The sequence below is a fragment of the Musca domestica genome, unplaced genomic scaffold (assembly GCF_030504385.1).
Source record: "Musca domestica strain aabys unplaced genomic scaffold, Musca_domestica.polishedcontigs.V.1.1 42, whole genome shotgun sequence".
Taxonomy (NCBI): Eukaryota; Metazoa; Arthropoda; class Insecta; order Diptera; family Muscidae; genus Musca; species Musca domestica.
The window spans coordinates 4289643-4313052 of NW_026712329.1; the positions used below are offsets into that span (position 1 = coordinate 4289643).

General features: G+C 34.5%; 1 protein-coding gene across 4 annotated transcripts in view; it reads right to left on the reverse strand.

Annotated features, from left to right (window-relative positions):
- Nucleotides 1-23410, reverse strand: part of LOC101893612 (forkhead box protein O) — a 131098-nt gene that overhangs the window by 49407 nt on the left and 58281 nt on the right. The window lies entirely within an intron of this gene.

Below are 23410 nucleotides of genomic sequence, written 5' to 3' on the forward strand. Positions count from 1 at the left end.
GTGTTTTATTGTTGAGTTATAAATGTAAGCAAACCCCAACACACACAAACGCTGCACACAGAGACCCATTATTACAATTACAATCCACTTGTTGTGCATTCTGTTAGCCGGCCATCATGTGACTGACACTAATAATGGTGTGGTATGAGTGTCAACAACACCACCATTGCATTACATTACATGTCTTGTAAACAGGCTGTCGTTGCGTTGTATGTATGTGCATACTATATGCAAAGCTAAAAAGGGGGTGTGTGCCCAAGGTTAACCAACCGTATTGGGCCCATGCATACATACATAGGTTAGCCAAAAATCCAATGCATTTTTTCGATTTGTTTATTTTTGTTTTTAACAACAACATCAACAATATTCATGTTTTGTGGCTGCGACTCGATAGTAGAACGGCGAGTTCTGAGTCAATCTGTGTAAGCGCCACACACAAAGTGTTGTCAAATATTTTTCTCTGTTTTTGGCACCAATTAACGGAACAAAACCAAAACTTGTGCCACAGCTATTTCGGTGATTGAAATTCAGGTCGTTTTATCGTTGCTAAAAATAGTGGATATTTCGAAAAATAAAAACAGCATCAAAGAATGTGTTAACTAAAAGGAATTAAAGCAACTAGCAAGACAAATGAGAGAACTACTGTTAAAAGTAATTGTTTTTAAATAATTTAATTTATTTGCCTGAAAGTGGGCAATAGACAATTATTAATGTTTTGGTGTTCTTGAATAAAGTTAGGGGATTTTACGTAAAGTAAGTTTAACTTATATATCATGTTAGAGTCATATGTAAAGTGAGCTTTTTACATTTTTTAGTTTAGTGTTTTTATATCACAATTTTAAAATTTTTAAGAAACGTTATACTTTAAATAAAAAATATATATTTTAATTTATTACAAAATGTAATTTTTTTGAGTACAAAAATCTGGGGAGCGCCTAAAATGATGCTACAAAAATTCAAAACATCTAACATGATGTGCAAACAGAGTCTGTATTTTTCCAAAAAAAAAAAGGTGGTAGACATACAGACTGCGGTGAAAAAACTGCAACCAACTTCAGACTGCTGTCATTTCTAAGCCACTCGTACAACACCTGTTAAAATTATTCCAGTGACAGCTCAAGCGTACAAAAGCATTTTGGTGAGAATTTTCCAGAAAAAAAGTTTTTCGGGATGGAATTCGAGCGTGATAGTGTGATTTCTTTATATTTGTCTGGAAAACAACTATGCTATCGTTAGAGCACTCTATCATTTGTGAATAAAACTTTTGCCGCAGAGCAACATTCGGCAGCGTGTGGCGGTTTCATTGGCCGTTTGAAGGTGACCAATTTGAACAAATCTAAACTTATTCCAAAATTTGATGCTATTTCCGACATTTGTTGCTTTCATTCAATAAAATTTAAAAAAAATCTAAAAATTGTGGGGTTTGACTTTGTTGCAGTTTTTATCTCACCCTGTTTGTACCTAGTAATACTAGTAATGACAAATACACACCCTCTGCGCGCATTGCCAGAAAGTCAAAAAATAGTGAGTTATTCCTATAAATTTATAAGACAATATGTCATTACTTAGTATGATAAAATAAATATTATCATACGAAGTAATGACTAATTGCGGCACAGAGAAAATACTTCAGGCTATGTAGCCTTAAGGCCAGCTTCCTTATCGTGTTTAACTCATTTGTAAAGCGATTATTTTAAAATTAAAATCAACATTTTAAAATGAACACTTTTGTAGCAGACTTTTAAGCGCACTCAAATTGTGTGAAGCGCTTTAAAATATGTTACAAAATATAAAATAAATAAATTTAGGAAAATAAGCTTTTCATATTCCTCTGATATTAAATGTATGCTAGCTACAAGATCGCTAGTTAGAATACCCTCGACATATTTCTCTAAAGCATTTTTATAGCATACTGTAAGGCGCTTACAAAAAACATTGAGCGTCCACATTTTTAATTTTGAGCTAAAAATAATTGTAAAATGTAGTATAGCATAGTATAGTTAAGTATATTATGTTATAGAATCATATAGTAAAGCACAGTATATTTTACGAAAGTATGGCATACTATAGCATAGAAGTTTGTACAGCAAAGTGATTCCTTATGTGTTTACAAAATTTCGAAAATTTTAAGGATTTAAGCATCTTCTGCAGTACTGATTCATTATAAAATTTAATCTCGACATGCCAGACAAATTGTCTTCGATAGCAGTCCAATAACCTTCCAGCAACTGGCAAAAATGTTTTCATGGATTTTCTCATTATCAATCGCGTATGAAAAAAAAAAAACAAACCAGTGATAATGGTACAATGACATCAGCATTTAATTAATATAGGACCCAAAGGAAACACATTTCCACAACAATATATGAACATCTGTTGAACAGAATATATAATTACACAAAAAATAATAATTTCTTATGGCAACCGTTCCAATTTATTCGGTTCTGGAAATTTTTTGAAATTAATTTGTTTGTCGGTCCAATACCGGTCCACTCCTTCTGGTACTTTCCTCACAAAAGGTCAACATTTTCAAAATTTCATATTTAATTCTTTGGTTCCTCTTCTATTGAGCTTATGTTTTTATGTCATAGAAGTTATTTTTAAAATAATTTTTGGGGAGAATATCCCAAACAAAAAACAAAGGAACTGATGAGGATTGGTGGCTCTAACCGAAACCTATGTATTCCCTACCTTACCCCCTGGTAAACATTACCATCGTTCTCCACTAATAAACAAACGTTGTTTTCATAAAAACAACAATAAAGGGATTAAGCCTGACCATTTTGCTACAACAAAATACTATGGCCAACACTGTTCCGAAAATAATTTACCGTATAGAACAATAAAACATAATCCAATTTTGTGCAAACTTTGGGAATCCCAATATTTGTATTAGTGCTATATCAGATGTGCAAATGGACAATATCGGCCCACTCCACAAGGGGTTAAAATTGGTGATATTGGCTGGTACATCCCCACAAAGCGGTCAAAATTTTGAAAAACCATAAAGCTCATAAATCGCGAGAGGAGCATCCGATAATTTTCAAACTCGACACATTTCAATATTTCTATCAACACAAGATCAGGGGTGAAGATATATGTATATACATCGGGCCACTTCTTCTAGTACGCCCTCTACAGCGGGTAAACATTTTGAATAATTATAACACTCATAAATTTTGAAATAAGCATTCGATTCATCTTAAATTTCACACATATCAATATCTTTATTTACACAAGATCTGGTGTGAAGATGGTAGATATGGGCCCACTTCTTTCGGTATCTCCTCCACAACGGGGTCAAAATTTTGAATAATAAAAACGCTCATAAAATGCAAAATAAGCCTTAGATGCTAGTTATCGGACTACCCTTTCTGGCACCTCCCCCACAAAGTGCTATAAACACTTATATAACTTGTGAAACAGGTCGGCAATTCTTTTCAAACTTGGTATATTTCCCTTAACCAAATATCTGATGAGTACATGGAATTTATTAGCTTCCTTCTCGTACCACCCCCACAAAAAGTTAAAATATCAAATATCAATTATTCCCATAATATTGATAACTTATGGCTGATTTTCTTTAAATTTTGCACATATCAATATTTTAATCAGTATTAGATGAGATGGAACTCGTCCAGATATAAAGTTTTTTATCTTACCCTGTATATGGGAGCTATATCCAAATCTAACACGAAGTCGATACAATTTGGCGAAGGTATTTCTAAACTGTATTAACTGAACTGTGTATTAAAACATTGGGGTCGCAAACATTTTGGCCACAGACCTTGGACATTCCAACAGTACTCAGCACCATCCAAGTCAGCACGTGCCACCCAAGAATGGATGATTACCAAATGAGGTTCCTCGCTTCATTTCCACCAAAATCTCCAGATACCAATCCGTTGGACTATTGCGTCTGAATTATTTTGGAAAGCAAGTTTGGCACTAAAAAAATACCAAAGCGTCGATCACCTCAAGCAAGCGCTTCGCTGGGAATGGGCTAAAATGGCGCAGAGCAACATTCGGGCAACGTTTGCCGGTTTCATGGGGCGTTTGAAGGCCATAATTCGTGCCAAAGGTGACCAATTCGAACAAATCTAAACTTATTCTAAAATGTAATGCTATTTCCGACATTTCTTGCTTTCATTCAATAAAATTAAAAAAAAAATGTAAAACTTATGGGGTTTGACTTTGTTGCAGTTTTTATCTCACCCTGTATGTACCTAGTAATACTAGTAATGACAAATACACACCCTCTGCGCGCATTGCCAGAAAGTCAAAAAATAATGAGTTATTCCTATAACTTTATAAGGCAATATGTCATTACTTAGTATGATAAAATAAATATTATCATACGAAGTTATGACTAATTGCGGCACAGAGAAAGTACTTCAGGCTATGTAGCCTTAAGGCCAGCTTCCTTATCGTGTTTAACTCATTTGTAAAGCGATTATTTTAAAATTAAAATCAACATTTTAAAATGAACACTTTTGTAGCAGATTTTTAAGCGCACCCAAATTGTGTGAAGCAACATTTTCAAAATTTCATATTTAATTCTTTGGTTCCTCTTCTATTGAGCTTATGTTTTTATGTCATAGAAGTTATTTTTAAAATAATTTTTGGGGAGAATATCCCAAACAAAAAACAAAGGAACTGATGAGGATTGGTGGCTCTAACCGAAACCTATGTATTCCCTACCTTACCCCCTGGTAAACATTACCATCGTTCTCCACTAATAAACAAACGTTGTTTTCATAAAAACAACAATAAAGGGATTAAGCCTGACCATTTTGCTACAACAAAATACTATGGCCAACACTGTTCCGAAAATAATTTACCGTATAGAACAATAAAACATAATCCAATTTTGTGCAAACTTTGCGAATCCCAATATTTGTATTAGTGCTATATCAGATGTGCAAATGGACAATATCGGCCCACTCCACAAGGGGTTAAAATTGGTGATATTGGCTGGTACATCCCCACAAAGCGGTCAAAATTTTGAAAAACCATAAAGCTCATAAATCGCGAGAGGAGCATCCGATAATTTTCAAACTCGACACATTTCAATATTTCTATCAACACAAGATCAGGGGTGAAGATATATGTATATACATCGGGCCACTTCTTCTAGTACGCCCTCTACAGCGGGTAAACATTTTGAATAATTATAACACTCATAAATTTTGAAATAAGCATTCGATTCATCTTAAATTTCACACATATCAATATCTTTATTTACACAAGATCTGGTGTGAAGATGGTAGATATGGGCCCACTTCTTTCGGTATCTCCTCCACAACGGGGTCAAAATTTTGAATAATAAAAACGCTCATAAAATGCAAAATAAGCCTTAGATGCTAGTTATCGGACTACCCTTTCTGGCACCTCCCCCACAAAGTGCTATAAACACTTATATAACTTGTGAAACAGGTCGGCAATTCTTTTCAAACTTGGTATATTTCCCTTAACCAAATATCTGATGAGTACATGGAATTTATTAGCTTCCTTCTCGTACCACCCCCACAAAAAGTTAAAATATCAAATATCAATTATTCCCATAATATTGATAACTTATGGCTGATTTTCTTTAAATTTTGCACATATCAATATTTTAATCAGTATTAGATGAGATGGAACTCGTCCAGATATAAAGTGAAGGAAATAGTCGATATAGTAAAAACAAAGTCGTAATTTCATCAATATTCCGAACTTTTTACGCACTGGTTAAAATTGTGTTACAAAATAAATACATTGGATGCCCAACTACCAAGCAGAAGATCGCAAGTTCAACCAAACATGAGCCAAAAAAACAAGTCAGGAAAAGTCAAAAGCATATTTACCCTACACCACTATGCATATTAACCCGTAATCAGTTGAAGATATATGGGAGCTATATATAAATCTGATCCGATTTATACCAATTTCAATAGCGTTCGCTCTTGGGCCAAATTTCATCTCAATCGGATAATAAATGCGACCTGCAATTTGTGCACAAGAAAACATAGAAGGACGGAGGTCTGACATGCATAAATCGACTCAGAATGTGATTCTATGAAGATCCTCAAAAGTAACTATGGGTCTATCTCGCTTCCTTCTCCATGTTACTAACAAATGCACAAAGACATAATACCCTTACCACTATGTGGTGTAGGGTATAAAAATGATGGCAGTTGCGTAAGTACTAACTTCCTATGACATGTCCATGTTAAAACAGGGGGTTGGTAGGCTGTTTTCTAAGTAGTTACTGGTGCAAAATGTTATTTTTAAGCTTACTTGTTAATGAGATTTTTGGTTTTGTCTCTCATAGCCAAAAAAACCTTATCCATAATCAGAGAACACGCAACAGGTCGGAACATAGCTAGAAGACTTTCCACAGTAACAGATCATCTCCATGTATAGAACAAAAAACAATATATATCCTTTACAGAGCTTCTATGATCAGAAAACGTTTTATATGTCTACTATTCGTATCCGATATATTATTGCTCCCTATAGATAACAAGTCTTTCTATATATTCTGCATAGCACTGCTGTTGCTATGGCGTCGTCATTTACATTACATCTCAATTAAAATACTACGACTCAGATTTTCCTCGTAGTTTAGACACAGCGTGTGTACTCACTACCACATTTTACGTATATATGTATGCACGTAAGAATACCAAAGCACATATGTACATATACGTATGCAAATGTGTCACTTGCTAGTCTAGATACTTTCAAGTCTGGTTACTGATTACCATTAATCACAACGCAAATGCATGAACACCCGAGTTGGTGATAGTCCAGCATTGTCAAGCAGTCAACCAGCGAAGCAGCAGCAAGCCAGCCATACAATCAACGTCACAAATGTCGTTCCAGAAGTTCCCGGTATTTCGTAACACAATTGAGTACACTAACCACTACAACAACAATGATGCCGGAGAAAGAACGAAGAAAAGAAAAACAAAACAAATGTTCAAAAACTACTAGAAATACTTGCACTTGTTGTTAATAATTACAGAGGATGGATGACAAAGAGTCGAACTTGTTGTCGTGAATGTCACTGTAGTGGTAGATGATAATGGTAGGTACCAGTAATCAATGGAATGGAATTGAGACAGACGCAGCAATCAATTAAATATTCTTTATGGACGTTTGTAGGAAAACTTGTTGTCTCACCCTACATCTGATGAGAAAGCATTTTTTTATTTTTTTGCTTGAGGAACATGGGTGGAATGGAAATATGTCGGCTTACCCAGGGATACTCAAAGTCTTTCACGATGCTAAGGGTTAAACATTGGAGGGACTATATACTAGTAAAAATTTGGAAGTCATATATTTTACTATCAACATTACTATACCTTTTTCATTTGTAATTCGGATAATTTTTGAAGTAATTCGTAACATTACATTTGTAATTCCATCTGTAATTCGAATTATTATAGTTGTAATTCCAGAGTTCCGATTATAATTCGAATTATTTCAGTTGTAATTCGAATTATTCAATTATTCCAATTGTAATTCGATTTATTCAATTATTCCAATTGTAATTCGAATTGTTCCATTTGTAATTCAATTCAATAGCAATTGGAAGTCTCGAAATACAACTGGAGTAATTCGAACTAATTTTGGAATTACAAATCGAATAATTCGAATTAAAAATAGAATTCCCAAATTACAATTTAAATGTTTCGAATTACATTAAAGCTAGTAAAAAAGAATTTAAATTCGGCAAGGTCGAAGGAAATTGAAAAATTAAAAACATACAAGTAAGCAAAGGCTACAGTCGAGCGGGGCCGACCGTTGAATACCCTACAACACTATAATAAACGATACAGTTTATATAGGCGAGATACTCGAAAGAAATCCACAATATATTGTGAGAAATAATAAAAGAAAACCATCAGGTTTTGTTCCCTAATTTTCGAATAATAGCAACTTAAACTAATTTGCTCATTTCCAATTTATTGGAGGATGTTGCACATAAATGGTCTTCCTAGATCTGGAACCAATATTTCCCAAAGACCTATAATCTCTCAGAAGTGGCAAAAGATTAACATTTATTATTGGTTTTTGACTGAAACGCATCTATATGAGATACATATATTTTACTATATTCTTCAGCGAAATCAGCGTTAACGAAATAGTCAGAAGTGCGTCTTTCCTGTATTTGTGAATTCTCCAGAAAAGGCACTGGAATGGACATTTTCCTATTTTGTCTACAAAAGTTGGCAAACTCCTTCACACATTGAATATTTTTGGATGGCCATCCAAAACTGCTTGGCTTTTGCAATGTCCGGTAACCCCCATAATTACGACCTGCTGATAATTTCTGACCCTCATCTTATCCCCATGCAAAATTTCGTAAGGATCTGTATATGATATCCTGATATCCTAACTACTTAGTTTTGTTAGCTGTAGGAATATTACCAAATGTTTAATTCAAAATGAAAATATGCCAAAAAATATGACTAAATTGAAAAAATATGAGAAAATTTTACAAAACCAATATTTTCATCTTTAGAGAGATACTTTTATGCGATTTTTTAGACGTTTTTTCTTTCCTGCCAATAGCCCATTCTGAATTAATTAGAACTGTCGAAATCAGTTCAGCCGTTCTCGATATATAAGAGATCTTTCAAGCATATCTTCTTTGATAAACATATATATCGCACATATTTTGCTATATATCCGTTTTGTTGGATGTTAATATCAATGTAAAGATCAGAAGTAACCTTGTCATGGCTTTGTGATTTCGCCGGGATTTAAAATATTCGCGGTTTAATGAAAAATTTTGAATTTTTTCAACAAAAAAGATATGGTCTATTTTACTCGCTAAATATTATCCGATGACCACCCAAATGGGTAGGCTTCTTGCCAGCCCTAAACTCTAGCTACATGCGAAATTCCGCGTCGATTGGTCTATAATTGCGATCTGTAGAGCAAGTGCAAAATCAGGAATTTTTTCAGTTTTTGGTCCGTTTCAACCCCTAAATATTATGCGATCATCACCAAAAGAAATAGGGTTCTATTCTGATCCAAGTCCCACCTCCATTAAGATCGGACCATAATTGCGACCTGTAGAGTGATTACAAATTAACATGGACAGACGGACAGACGGACGGACGGACATACATAGCTAGATCGACTCAGCTCGGCGAGATAGGAAGATCCATATATACTTTCCTATGTGGGAAATCAATATTTCGTGGTGTTACATAATTTTTGGCCCAATCAAACTTATAATACCCCCAACACATAGTGTTGTAGGGTATAAAAATTCCGAACTATAACACTTAAATGAAAACCATTTTGTAGGGGCTATACTAAGACTTTGACCTGCATACAAAAATTGTTGTCATAGGCTGTAGTACCCATTGGGAAATCCCAGTACGAAATTTGAAATCCTCCAAATACCGACTATCGGGAGGTACCGTTGTATGGGGCTAAACGAAGACTTGGACCTGCATATACACATTTTTGTCATAGGCTGTAGTACTCATAACGAACTTCAAATACGAAATTTTAAATAATTCCGGTTAATAATGTCGCTAAAATCATGAAAATACCGAATATCGGGATGTACCGTTATATGGGAAATATTGGAAGACTTGGACTTCTATACCAAAATTTTGGCATAGGCTGTAGTACCCATTGGGAAATCCCAGTACGAAATTTGAAACGATCCCGGTGAATGATGTTGCTGAAATCCTCAAAATACCGACTATCGGTAGGTACCGTTATATGGGGCTATACGAAGACGTGGACCTGCATATAAAAATTTTTGTCATAGGCTGTAGTACTCATAACGAACTTCAAATACGAAATTTTAAATAATTCCGGTAAATAATGTCGCTAAAATCATGAAAATACCGAATATCGGGAGGTACCGTTATATGGGGGCTATACGAAAACGTGGACCGAAATGGTCCATTTACGAACTTAACCTGTCTACCTGCATGCAAAATTTTAGCCTTCTATCTCACTTCGTTCGAAAGATAGCGTGATTACAACAGGCAGACAGACGGACATCGCTAGATCGTCTTAGAATTTTAAGCTGATCCAGAATAAATATACTTTGTAGGGTCTATTATGAACATTTCGAGGAGTTACAAGGGAATGACAAAGTTAATATACCCTCAATGGTGGAGGGAATAAAAAGGTGTAGTACTGACTACCACATACCCTCTGCAATACCAGTATTGCCAAAATAATGACAAAAATATTGTATATAAAATTTACAGGGCAAAATAACTTACATTAATGATACCGAGTAAGCGGCAGAGAATGAGCATGTCCAACTACAAAATCTAAGGGCTCTGGTTCAAACCTCCACGCCAACTAAAAAAAGTTGATAAGTACGTACTTCCTACAACATACCCATGCCAAAGTATGGGATTAGGATGCTACAAGTATTCCTAAAGATAAATTTTACAATTGCCAATTTTATAATCCTCACAGACATGAAAAAAAAATTGAAAACCATATAAAGCAATGACACAAATAAACATTTCGAAATTTGAACCTGTTGCCATCTGCTGCGTTAAAAGACTGCAAAGTTGTAGAGTAAATATGTGCTTATATGCAATCGTATATGTATATTTATTTATTTAAATATGCAAATCGATTATTTGTAGCTATTTATAATCGACACATATGAATATTTATAAGTTTCGGTGTTGTTGTTATTGGTTAATATAAAAGATTGCAAGCTAGCTAAGAAACTAGACAAGTTCGCAGTATGGAAATTAAATGATAATCTTACTAGATCTACATATTTACAAATAATACATATTTACATAAAAAGTTACATATAAAATGGCCAATTGCGAAGGAATAGAAAATCTCAAATCGAAATAAATCTCGACACAACACCAAATAAAAGTAACGTAGCTTTTTTGCCGATAGACGTTAAGTAAAATTCCCCCACTCACTCATTTCAAAAGTGACAGTTTGACACGCGAGTTAGCTTCGCTTAATTTCACTTCATTAGATCCAGTGTGATCGAAAAGAATGCGCATTACAACCAGACATGTCAATCGGGGAAACACAATTTATTGCATTTTCTAAAGTCATTGCATATTTAATTAGAACGTGATTTTCGTTTTTAGGTGTCAGTTCGTTCTATAATACTTCATGAATATGAATGACCGAATGAGCGTGTATGTAAACTGGTCTATATGTCAGCCTGGTTGAGTGCAGTAAAAAATAGGATTGGAAATGAACCATGGATTTTTTCGAAACTGGGTTTTATTAAAAACAAACAAAAAAACAAGAAGGTTTGAGCTAACAAACCTTGCTTGTTCATTGAAGGTGACCAGGTGGCGTATCACCTTTAAAAGCCCAACTCTGCAGTCCCTAGAAAAAAAATGTAGTCTACATAATCTTTATATTACATGTAAGCAAAAACTGATGACAACTACAAGCCCCCTGCATTATCAGTTACTTATCTCTCTCTCTCTCTCTAACTCATCGGAAATCTCCTTACCAACTGATGGGTTCATTTTGGCATCAAATACAAAAAAGCTTCCTAGCCCCTTATTTTAGCATGGGCATGTCATAAAAAGTAAGTACTTACAAAAGTCAACAAATAAGTTTAAAAATAATCTTTGTTATAATTCAGGTTTATTTAGTATGGAGGGTATATTAAGTTTGGTATTCCGTTTGTAACACCTCGGAATATACATTTTAGACCCCACAGAGTATATATATTCTTGATCAGCATTAAATTCTATGTCGATTTAGCAATGTCCGTCCGTCTGTGGGAATCACTTTTGCTTCCGAACGAAATGAAGTAGGTTGATAAAATTTTACTCAAATGTATATTATATCTGCAGGACTTTTGGTATTGAAAATGGGCCATATAGGTCTACGTTTTGGTATAGCTCCCACATAATAGTACCTCCCTAATTGCGGTATTTTGGTATTTTAAGCGACATAATTCACCGGAAATGTTTCAAATTTGGTATTTGAGGTTCGTTGTGGATACTACAGACTATGACAGAAAATTGTCCGTGGAGGTCCACGTCTTCGTATAGCCCCCATATAACGGTACCTCCCGATATTCGGTATTTTGATGATTTTAGCGACATTATTTAGCGGAATTGTTTCAAATTTGGTATTTGAAGTTCGTAATGGATACTACAGCCTAAGACCGAAAATTATCTATGCAGCTCCACGTCTTCGTATAGTCCCCATATAACGACACCTCCCGATATTCGGTATTTGGATAATTTTAGCTACTTTATTGTTTCGAATTTAGTATTTTATATTCGTAATGGATACTACAGCCTATGACAGAAAATTGTCGGTGCAGGTCCACCTCTTCATTAGCCCCCATATAACGGTACCTCTCGATATTCGGTATATTGATGATTTTAGCTACATTATTCACCGATTTTTTTCAAGTTTCGCATTTGATTATTGTAATGTCTGACAACAGTTGTCTATACAGGTCCACGTCGTCCTATTGACCCTAATACATCGGCTACATTCAGTATTTCTAAGATTTTAACAGAATAATTAAGGGATTTTATTTTGAAAATTGCCAATTGCGTTCCAAATGGTGGAGTGTATTCAAAGTTCTGCCCGTCCGAACTTACAGCTTTTTTACTTGTTAATCCTTCCATCGCTCAATCGGACTTCATCGAAATATGGTTTTTACACCTTAGTTATCTTAAAACCAAATCCGTTTCAGGACATTTGAAATCGATCTGGAGATGGCCGTTCGACAAACTTAGTACATCATAATATTATGATCAAACTTATACCGAATTCGCAGATTTTTTCATAGAAAATATTTTACCTAAGAGAACCAAGAAGGATCATCCAATTTTGATCTACCTTTGCATGTGCGAGAATGGAAATGCGTGCCCAACATAGGGTCAACATTTCGAGTAATTATAACTCTTATAAAATGTGAAGTAAGGGTCCGAATGTCTTCGAGTTTTATGCATTTCAATATTTTTACCAACACAAGATCGGGTATGAAAATGAAATGTATCGGACCACTCCTTCTGGTACCTCCCCAGAAAGGGATCAAAACTTGGAATAAATATATATCTCATCAAATAAACATATATCTCATAAAATAAGCATCTGATTGCTTCTAAAGAAATGAAGATGATAGCTATCTCTCCACCCCTTCTGGTACCTACTCCCCAAAAGTACACAATACACATAACTTGCGGAAAAACTCAACTCTTCTTTTCAAACTTGGTATGTCTTAATATTTTTCTCAAATAAAGATTTGATGTGAATAGACGAAGCATATTGGCCAAATCCTTCAACATTTTGATTACTCGCATAAAATTGTATTATGTGAAGTGGAAACTTTCGTCGGTTTTTTCCAGATTTTCCAAAAATTATCACCTATATCATAAAATATGAAGGAAGAAGTCGATTTAGCCCGAATCTGGCTCGTTATAATATTTATATCAGATATAGATCAAGACATACGACAATATTGGTCCATTCCTTCGGAACCTACCCCCAAAAGGGTCAATTACAGAAACGAATGACAAATAAAAGTGTAAAAGACCCAAAAATGTAGTTTAAAAACTCTATTCCATAGACCTTTCCGAAAATTTGCATATTGCCTTAGCGGTTTAAATCAGTTGTCATGATGTCATAACAACAGAGGTATTTTCACAGTGTTGCGTCCATGTCTTTGAACGTATTTAACAAACCCAATATTTGGAAATAAGATATTCTGCTCGCTCCATGTTTAATATTGGGCTAAAAATTTAATATTTTTTAATCCTACAAGAGTCTACAAGTTTTGAATTTTTTTTAGATATCATAAAAGAAAAATTGGTTATCGTAGTGAAGAATTTTACATTCTTGCAGTTCTGGAACAGCCTCTGATGAGGCATTTTTTATATGTGAGTTATGATCATTCAAATATTATAACTAAGGTAGGGAGATACCGGAAGGTATAATCGTTCTTTTCATATGTATGTGATTTAAAATGTTTGGTCATTTGTGGATCGCATTTTTGGTTTAGTGAATTTTAGCGAAAATCACGAAATCATTACGCGTTTCATAAATATGAGAAGTTATCATTTAAATTATTAGAGCTATGGTGGGGAGGTACCAGAAGGAGACATCCGCTATAATACTATCAAGAGACATTCCTGGATTGGCCACAAATTTTTCGAAAGATCATAGGACTAAAAAATTATATCGCTTGATCTTGCATATTCGTACAAACGTAGGAGTGGAGAAAATAGCTTCAGTGTCAAAATTGATCAACAAATCGAAAATAGACACCCCTGCAAATACTTCGCCTCCAAATACTTATTTGCCGGAAATCTTCGAGGAAATTAAGTCAAAGAAATTGAGACTCGATATCTTAGGTTCAATCTCTATTTGCAACAAGTTGCCTCTGAAAAACTGTCAAAAATCTTCATTTCAACACTCTATCACTACCCTCGTATGTTGTGATTAATACTTTTATACCAGTCCAAATTACCTGAATTTTGGCACACCCAACCGAGTTCGGCCTAGAAGAAAGTATATCAAATTTTGAGAAAATCGGTTCAGATATAGATATAGCAACCATATATACGTTTCTTTCGATTTAGTGTTTTAGTCCCTTACATTCGTAATGTTCACACCACAACCGTGATATTTGGTACCAGGTATTAGATGGAGCACAGGAATAGCTGTTTTAAATTTTATCGAAATCGGTTCAGATTTGGATATAGCTCCCATATATATCTTCATCCGATTTCGGGTTATTGACCACCAAATGGCCGTAATAGCATCAATTTTGGCAAATCCGACCGAAACCAGCTTAGAAGCAAGTACACCAATTTTAGTAAAAATCGGTTCAGATATAGCTATAGCTCCCATATATATGTTTCATCCGATTTCGTCTTTAAATCCCTCACATTCGTAATATGCACTCCACAGAAATGATATTTGGTACCAGTTATCAGATAAAGCCCAAAAATAGTTGATTTTAATTTTATTAAAATCTGTTCCGATTTGGATATGCCTCCCATATATATCTTCATCCGATTTCGTGTTAATTGTGCATCAAATGGCCAATATCAGCCCAAATGGCATGAATTTTGGCAAATCCGACCGAAACCAGCCTATAGGCAAGTACACACATTTTAGTAAAAATCGGTTCAGATATAGCTCTAGCTCCATATATATGTTTCATCCTCTTTAAGTCCCTTACATTCGTAATATACTCTTCACAGGAATGATATTTGGTACCAGATATCAGATAAAGCCCAAAAATAGTCGATTTTGATTTTATAAAAATCTGTTCAGATTTGGATATAGTATAGCATAGCATACTCTTCACAGGAATGATATTTGGTACCAGATATCAGATAAAGCCCAAAAGTAGTCGCTTTTAATTTTCTCAAAATCTGTTCAGATTTGGATATAGCACCCATATGTATCTTCATTCGATTTCGAGTTAATTGTGCAACAAATGGCCAATATCAACCGAAATGGCATGAATTTTGGCATATCTGGCCAAATTCAGCCTAGAAGCAAGGACACCAATTTTAGTAAAAGTCGTTTCAGATATAGCTATAGCTCCCAAATATATCTTCATCCGATTTCGGATTAAATGTGCAGCAAATGGCTAATATTGGTACATCAAATTTAGTGAAAATCGGTCGGATATAGCTATAGCTCCTATATATACCTTTCATCCGATTTGTACTTTAAGTCCCTCAAATTCGAAAAATGTACGATACAAGAATAATATTTGGTATCAGATGCAGCCAAGAAATATCTTCTTTTTCAGTTTTACAAATATCGGTTCATCCAATTTCGTGTTGATTGCGCACCAAATGTCCAATATCAGCCCAAATGTCCTGGGTTTTGGCAAATCTGACCGAGTTCAGCCTAGAATCAAATACATCAAACTTTGTGAAAATCGGTTCAGATATAGCTATAGTTCGTAAAATGCACGATAGAATTAGATAGATTTTGATTTTGTACCAAATATCTCATAGAGCTCCGAAATGCTCTGAATAAACCATTTTACGAGAGCTCTACTAAATATGCATAGTGGTGTAGGGTATCATATAGTCGGCCCCGCCCGACTTTTGAGCTTTCCTTACTGGTTTTCTTTTGAATTCACGTTTTACTGGCATATAAAGCACCTAACGAATTCTACCGGTTTTTATGTTTCTTTTTTTTAGAGTAATATCAGGTATTATCGAAAGAGAGGCAAAAAAAGACAGAAAAAAATAAAAATTTTCCATTGACCAAGTAGTTGTGGAGCGTAGGCACATAGCAAAAAATAAAAAAAACACATGCGGTCTAGAGTGAGAGGGCAATAACAGCATGCTGTTGATGACGTTGGCGATAATAATGCCACCAGTTTGCTTGGCATTCAGTTAACATTCACGCACACACATCGGCCCCAAATAATGACTATGACGACTACGACGATGATGATGATGATGACGACGAGGGTCTCCGACGATGATGATCATCATAATGACGAGTGCCAGCGACACAACATAATTAGGTTTGGAAAAGAATAAATGACGTTGTAAATACCAGGCATCATCATGACCATTGTGATAATGATATTGATAATAATTATTTTGCTGAGACAAAATTTGATATTCCGCCTATTTACGGTTTTGGGGCCTGTCATGTGTTTTCGTTTTTTTTTTCTTTTTTTAATCGAACCTATATGCATGTATATTTTCCAGGCCAGTTCAATCGTCCGCCTGTCTCTTTAATAAAAGTATCAAGTTTACACAGTTTTTTTTTTTTTTTGTTTTCAATTTCTGTCTGGCACTTTGCTTACTTTTCGATGTTGTTGTTGTTTTTGAGCCGATATTAAACATAATATATTGTACAATATGCAATAAACATAAATATTTTCAAGTTTGTCTCTTCAATATAAAATTTTATTTTGATTTTGGACCAACCGAATGATAATAATAACAACAAGGACTCAATATTTCTTAATTAAACTATTGTCACCAAAAACGGGGGAGATTTGTTTATGGGATACATAAATATTTTTGCCTAACAGGAATATACATCCATATGTACGTAAATAGATACATTTGTACGAAGTGATGATTTGATTAAAATCATGTTCATATACAAACACACAAACCCTCACATTCACAAATATGTATACATACATATGCATATTTAAAATTAATGTGATTAATTTCGATATCAATCAACATTTAATTTTTTGTAACGTCAAGTTAGCACCCAGGGTCAGTCACAGTAATTATTGCCGCGAGTGTGTAATTAAAGATTCGATTTATTAGACAAAGTTGTCGTATCTAGTTTTATAGTAGTAAAAGCCAGTTAGGTTAGCAAATTTAAGGCATTTTACAATATACTTTAAAAATACCTTCAAAAACCGCAGTTTTAGTCGCTTAAAAATAATCAAAAAATACTTCCTTTCTATAAGTTTGGTTACCCCAATATATAAAATATATCTTCATATATCTACGATTTAAAAATATTATAATTTCAAGTTTCCATTCTTAAACAGACATATTTTTATACCCTCCACCTTGAAAAGGAAGTTATGTTAACTTTGTCATTCCGTTTGTAACATCCCTAAATATTCGCCGTAGACCCCATAATGTGTACAGGGTAAGATGAAAAAATTGCAACCAACTTCAGGCTGCTGCAATTTCTAAGCCACTCGTCCAACAGCAGTTAAAATTATTCCAGTGACAGCTCATTATATTGTTTGCCAGCGTACCAAAGCATTTTGGTGAGAATTTTCCAGAGAAAAGTTATTCGTGATGGAATTGGAAGCGCGATTTCTTTTTATTTGGCTGGAAAACCACAAGTGGCTATTGTTAGAGCACTCCAGCATTTAAATATGAATAAAACTTTTGTGTCTTGTACCATCGCTCGTTACCGTGATACTGGTAGCGTAGCCCGACGTCAAGGAAGTGGACGGAAGAAAACAGCAACATCAACAGAAATGGTTCAAACAGTAAAGAAGTGACTTGATCGAAACCCGCGTCCCAGTAGCCGAAAAATGGCTTGTGAGCTGAACATATCGTAATATTTCATTCAGCAAATATTGAAAAATGAGCTCGGGGCAAAGCCATTGAAATTCCAAGAATTGCAAGAACTTACACCGCAACAGAAGGAAAATAGACTCAAAAGAGCTAAAAATTAGCTTCGCTTGGCCGAAAGTGATGAACTGCCGATTCATTGGTTTCATGGGCCGCTTGAAGGCCATAATTCGTGCCAAAGGTGACCAATTGGAACAAATCTAAACTTATTCTAAAATGTAATGCAATTTCCGACATTAAAAAAAAAAATAAAAATTATGGCGTTTGACTGTGATGCAGTTTTTTATCTCACCCTGTATATAGTCTTGAACAACATAAAATTCTAAGTCGATTTAACGATGTCCGTCTCTCTTTTGAAATCATGATACAACCCACATTATTAGAAGTAGAGCTTCAAAATTTGGCTGGATTATTGGTTTTGAAAATGAGATATATAGGTCCACATTTTTGTATAGCCGTCATATAACGGTACCTCTTTATATTGGGTATTTAGATGATTTTCACCTTAGCTTTTAATGGATTTGTCCAAAAATTAGTATTTTTAGTTCTTAATGGGTTCTAGCTCCGGGACCTTGTATATATAGGTCTACGGTACCAAAAATTGGTATTTGTAGTTCCTAATGGGTTCTAGCGCTTGTGGTCCACCTGATATTCAGTATTTTGATAATTTTTGCCAAATTTTCCACGGATTTTTCTACAAATTGGTATTTGTAGTTCATAACGGCCCCACCCACTTTATGTTTTTTTTTTTTTTGGAAAGTTGAACAGCATTATCCAAACGTTCTCACAGGTTTTTGTAGTTTAAAGTGGAACACGTTTGAATTCAGATACTTTTATATAAAACTGTATTCTTTAATTAAATTAAAAGTTCGGCTGGGCCGAACATAATGTTTTTTTTTTACTTTTTAGAAATACCGTCATAAATTTTGATTTTTTGAATATTTTTTAAAACTATCTATTTTAATCACTCCAAAAATCATAAAATTTATTTTTCTCCCAATTGCTCCTAAAAGTTCATAAAAATTCAATAGCAACACTACATTTCTGTATTATCTATCTTTCACTAGACCATCATTTGTACGATACTCATCTTGTTCGAGAAATCATTTCTAAAAATAAATTTATGCGTGAAAACACGTCACATACCAAACATTTCTGTTGAGAGTATGTGTGTGCGTGCGCTTGTTTGGAATTTGTGCTTAATGTGTATAGTTTCATTGTATCTCTAACAATTAGCAAGTTTATTGATATATTTGTCCGCATATTTATACCCTACACCACATAGTGGTAAGGGTATTATGTCTTTGTGCATTTGTTTGTAACATAGAGAAGGAAACGAGATAGACCCATAGTTACTTTTGAGAACCTTCATAGAATCACTTTCTGAGTCCATTTATGCATGTCAGTCCGTCTGTCCGTCCGTCCGTCCGTCCGTCTGTCCATGTATTCTTGTGAACAAAATGCAGGTCGCATTTATTATCCGATTGAGATGAAATTTTCCAAACAATATTTTTTTGGCCCGAGGACGAACCCTATTGAAATTGGTGAGAATCGGATCAAATTTAGATATAGCTCCCATATATATCTTCATCCGATTTCGGGTTAAATGTGCACCAAATGTCCACTATCAGTCCAAATTACCTGAATTTTGGCACACCCAACCGAGTTCGGCCTAGAAGCAAGTATATTAAATTTGGAGAAAATCGGTTCAGATATAGCTATAGCTCCCATATATATCTATCATCCGATTTGGTGTTTAAGCCTCTCACATTCGTAATATGCACTCCACAAGAATGATATTTGGTACCAGATATAAGATGGAGCACAGGAATAGCTGTTTTAAATTTTATCGAAATCGGTTCAGATTTGGATACAGCTCCCATATATATCTTCATCCGATTTCGGGTTAATTGACCGCCAAATGGCCAATATCAGCCCAAATGACCCGAATTTTGGCACATGTGACCGAGATTAGCCTTAAAGCTAATACAACAAATTTGGAGAAAATCGGTTCAGAAACAGCTATAGCTCCCATATATATATTCATCCGATTTCGGGTTAAATGTGCACCAAATGTCCACTATCAGTCCAAATTACCTGCATTTTGGCACACCCAACCGAGTTCGGCCTAGAAGCAAGTGTATCAAATTTGGAGAAAATCGGTTCAGATGTAGCTATAGCTCCCATATATATCTTTAATCCGATTTGATCTTTAAGTCCCTCACATTCCTACTATGCACTCCACAACCGTGATATTTGGTACCAGGTATTAGATGGAGCACAGAAATAGCTGTTTTAAATTTTATCGAAATCGGTTCAGATTTGGATATAGCTCCCATATATATCTTCATCCGATTTCGGGTTAATTGACAACCAAATGGCCAATGTCAGCCCAAATGACCCGAATTTTGGCACATGTGACCGAGATTAGCCTTAAAGCTAATACAACAAATTTGGAGAAAATCGGTTCAGAAACAGCTATAGCTCCCATATATATCTTCATCCGATTTCGGGTTAAATGTGCAGCAAATGTCCTCTATCAGTCCAAATTACCTGAATTTTGGCACACCCAACCGAGTTCGGCCTAGAAGCAAGTGTATCTAATTTGAAGAAAATCGGTTCAGATATAGCTATAGCTCCCATATATATCTTTCATCCGATTTGGTGTTTAAGCCTCTCACATTCGTAATATGCACTCCACAAGAATGATATTTGGTACCAGATATAAGATATAAGAGCACAGGAATAGCTGTTTTAAATTTTATCGAAATCGGTTCAGATTTGGATATAGCTCTCATATATATCTTCATCCGATTTCGGGTTAAATGTGCACTAAATGGTCAATATCAGCCCAAATCATCAGTCAGTCATCAGCTAATACGTAAAATTTGGAGAAACCCGGTTCAGAGATAGCTATAGTTCGTAAAATGCACCATAGAATTAGATAGATTTTGATTTTGTACCAAATATCTCATAGAGCTCTGAAATGCCCTGTATTAACCTTTTTACGAGAGCTCTACTAAATATGCATAGTGGTGTAGGGTATCATATAGTCGGCCCCGCCCGACTTTTGAGCTTTCCTTACTGGTTTTAGTTTGTTGTCGTAGAGCCAGCCTTTCGTTTTTCAACATCAAACATTTGTTTGTTTGTTTACAATTTTGTTTTGTTGACGTAAAAGTCGCCCAGTTGTCATTTGTATCAGTTATGTTTAAATAGGTAAACTGGATTCCAAAAGATATTTTTATCGATCTGTGTCTACAAACATAAATGCCTGATATGAGTAAGCGATTAAATATTTAAAAAATAGTTTTCTTTTCAAATAAGTAGTTTGAGGATGTTGTTGAAGAAATGGAAGGGGCTTATTTTTATTTGAGATGGTATAAACAACAACTGAGTTTAAAACCACTTGAAAAAGACTACATACATATATATGTAGGGGTTACAAATCACCCTGTGAAAATTGTATTTAAAAAGATCAGGGTTCGAATTATCACATTTAATATTGAATAAATTATGATTTTTTAAGTATAGCTTTATAAAAAAAATTAATTCAATTTTTTACACAACAATCACAGCAATTTGGTCTAAAATAATTAAAATTCCGATATATTTTCGTATTTATTGCCTTCATAATGTCTTACCTTGTTTAATGCCAGAAAAAGGTTTGTTTTCATTGACGTAAAGCAATAATTGTGCATGAGATAATCAAAGGTTTGTTTTGTTCGGGATATTCTACACATTAGCGTTTGCAGTCACGTGCATTACATTTTTATTTAAAGTCAATGACTTTGCAATATATATTTTCTCATAGATATGTATGTGGCACAACCAGAGAAAGTTTAATTGCGAATAATAACAGGATAATGCAACTCAAAAGTGGAGTTTTAGTCTGTGAAATAGACTTTTAAAGTATGCGGCTATTTGTTCCTGAATGAAAGAATACGAAGAAAGAATCATCCAATTTGGCAAACCCTAATGCTTTTATCAAGTACCTCCCCAAAAGGGTGAACATTTTCAATACTTATAACTCTTAAAAAATGTGTAATAAGAGTCCGATTTTCTTCAAGTTTCACACATATCAATATTTTTACCAGCAGTCTTGTATAGAGAGTGAATGGAACGAACCACTCCTTCTGGTACCAGAGATCTGATTTCAATATGGAATTCCTTTTCTACATGTCAATATTATATACATATATCTGGTACCTCACGCACATTCAAACAATTTTAAAAAATTATCACATATCTCAGTAGTAGTTGATATAGTCGAAATCTGGCACATTGTAATATTTACATGTGCCAGATATATTTTAAGGTATCGCAATATAGGTGATATAAGAAATAGTGACTCTATTCTAGCAGTCTTCTGCCACATAAAACAGAAACCATTAAAAACTCCACACACCGAATTTTAAAGAATTCCGCAGAAAAATGTGGCTAAAATTATCAGAATACATACCAGATATAGGGTGGTGCCGAAATATAGTGGCTATAGGAAAACGTCAACCTCTATAGACAATAATGTGCCACAGGAAGTACAATCCTTAAAGAACCCTACAAAAATTGTCTAAAATCGTCAGAATTCCGAATATCGGGAAGTAATGTTATGTGGGGGCAATATAAAAATGAGGACGTATATATAATGGGTTCACAGGATGTAAATCCCACCACAAACTCCTTTTACTTCAATCGTTCGTATTTATGAAAAAATTTTACAAAAGAAAATAAATTCGAATTTTTTTGTAATTGAGAAAAATTTTTAGTAAAACAAAAGAAGCAACATAATGCGAAAAGACGAAAGAGCAAGATGAATTGAAGGTTCTTTGTGAGTAATGAGAACTAGGTGAACGAATAGCTCCATTCACCTATTTCGTTTCGGAACGACACTTCATCATATCGTAAATATTAAAAAAAAATTATATGTATCTGGAACAAATCTGTATCCTTGGTGCTAAGAGATAAAGAACTTTTGTCTGTAAAAAAATTGGAAAAAATCATTCTAATTAGGCGTGGAACACTTTCCCAGAGGAAATATGTGTATCACAAAATAGAAACGCAGCGCAATTGTTTTTCAAAAAAAAAAAAAAAAAAATGTTCACCTAATTCCCAATTCAATATCCAGTGGCTGTGTTTGCAATAATTTTGCATGTTTTTGTGATGATCAAACATTTTCACTCAATTCGGTCATTCGCAAACATATTACGATAATGATGACGACAATGGTGCCCCAGTGCTTTGATTATCTACGACTGAATGTTTGTGCAAATGTTTGCTTGTGCTTGGTGCTGCTATGGGGGTTCGCTTTCGGTTAGGTGTCGGTATCGGGGTGTCGTCAATATTTTGTTTGTTTACATTTTCTTTTTAATGCCGTTATTCGT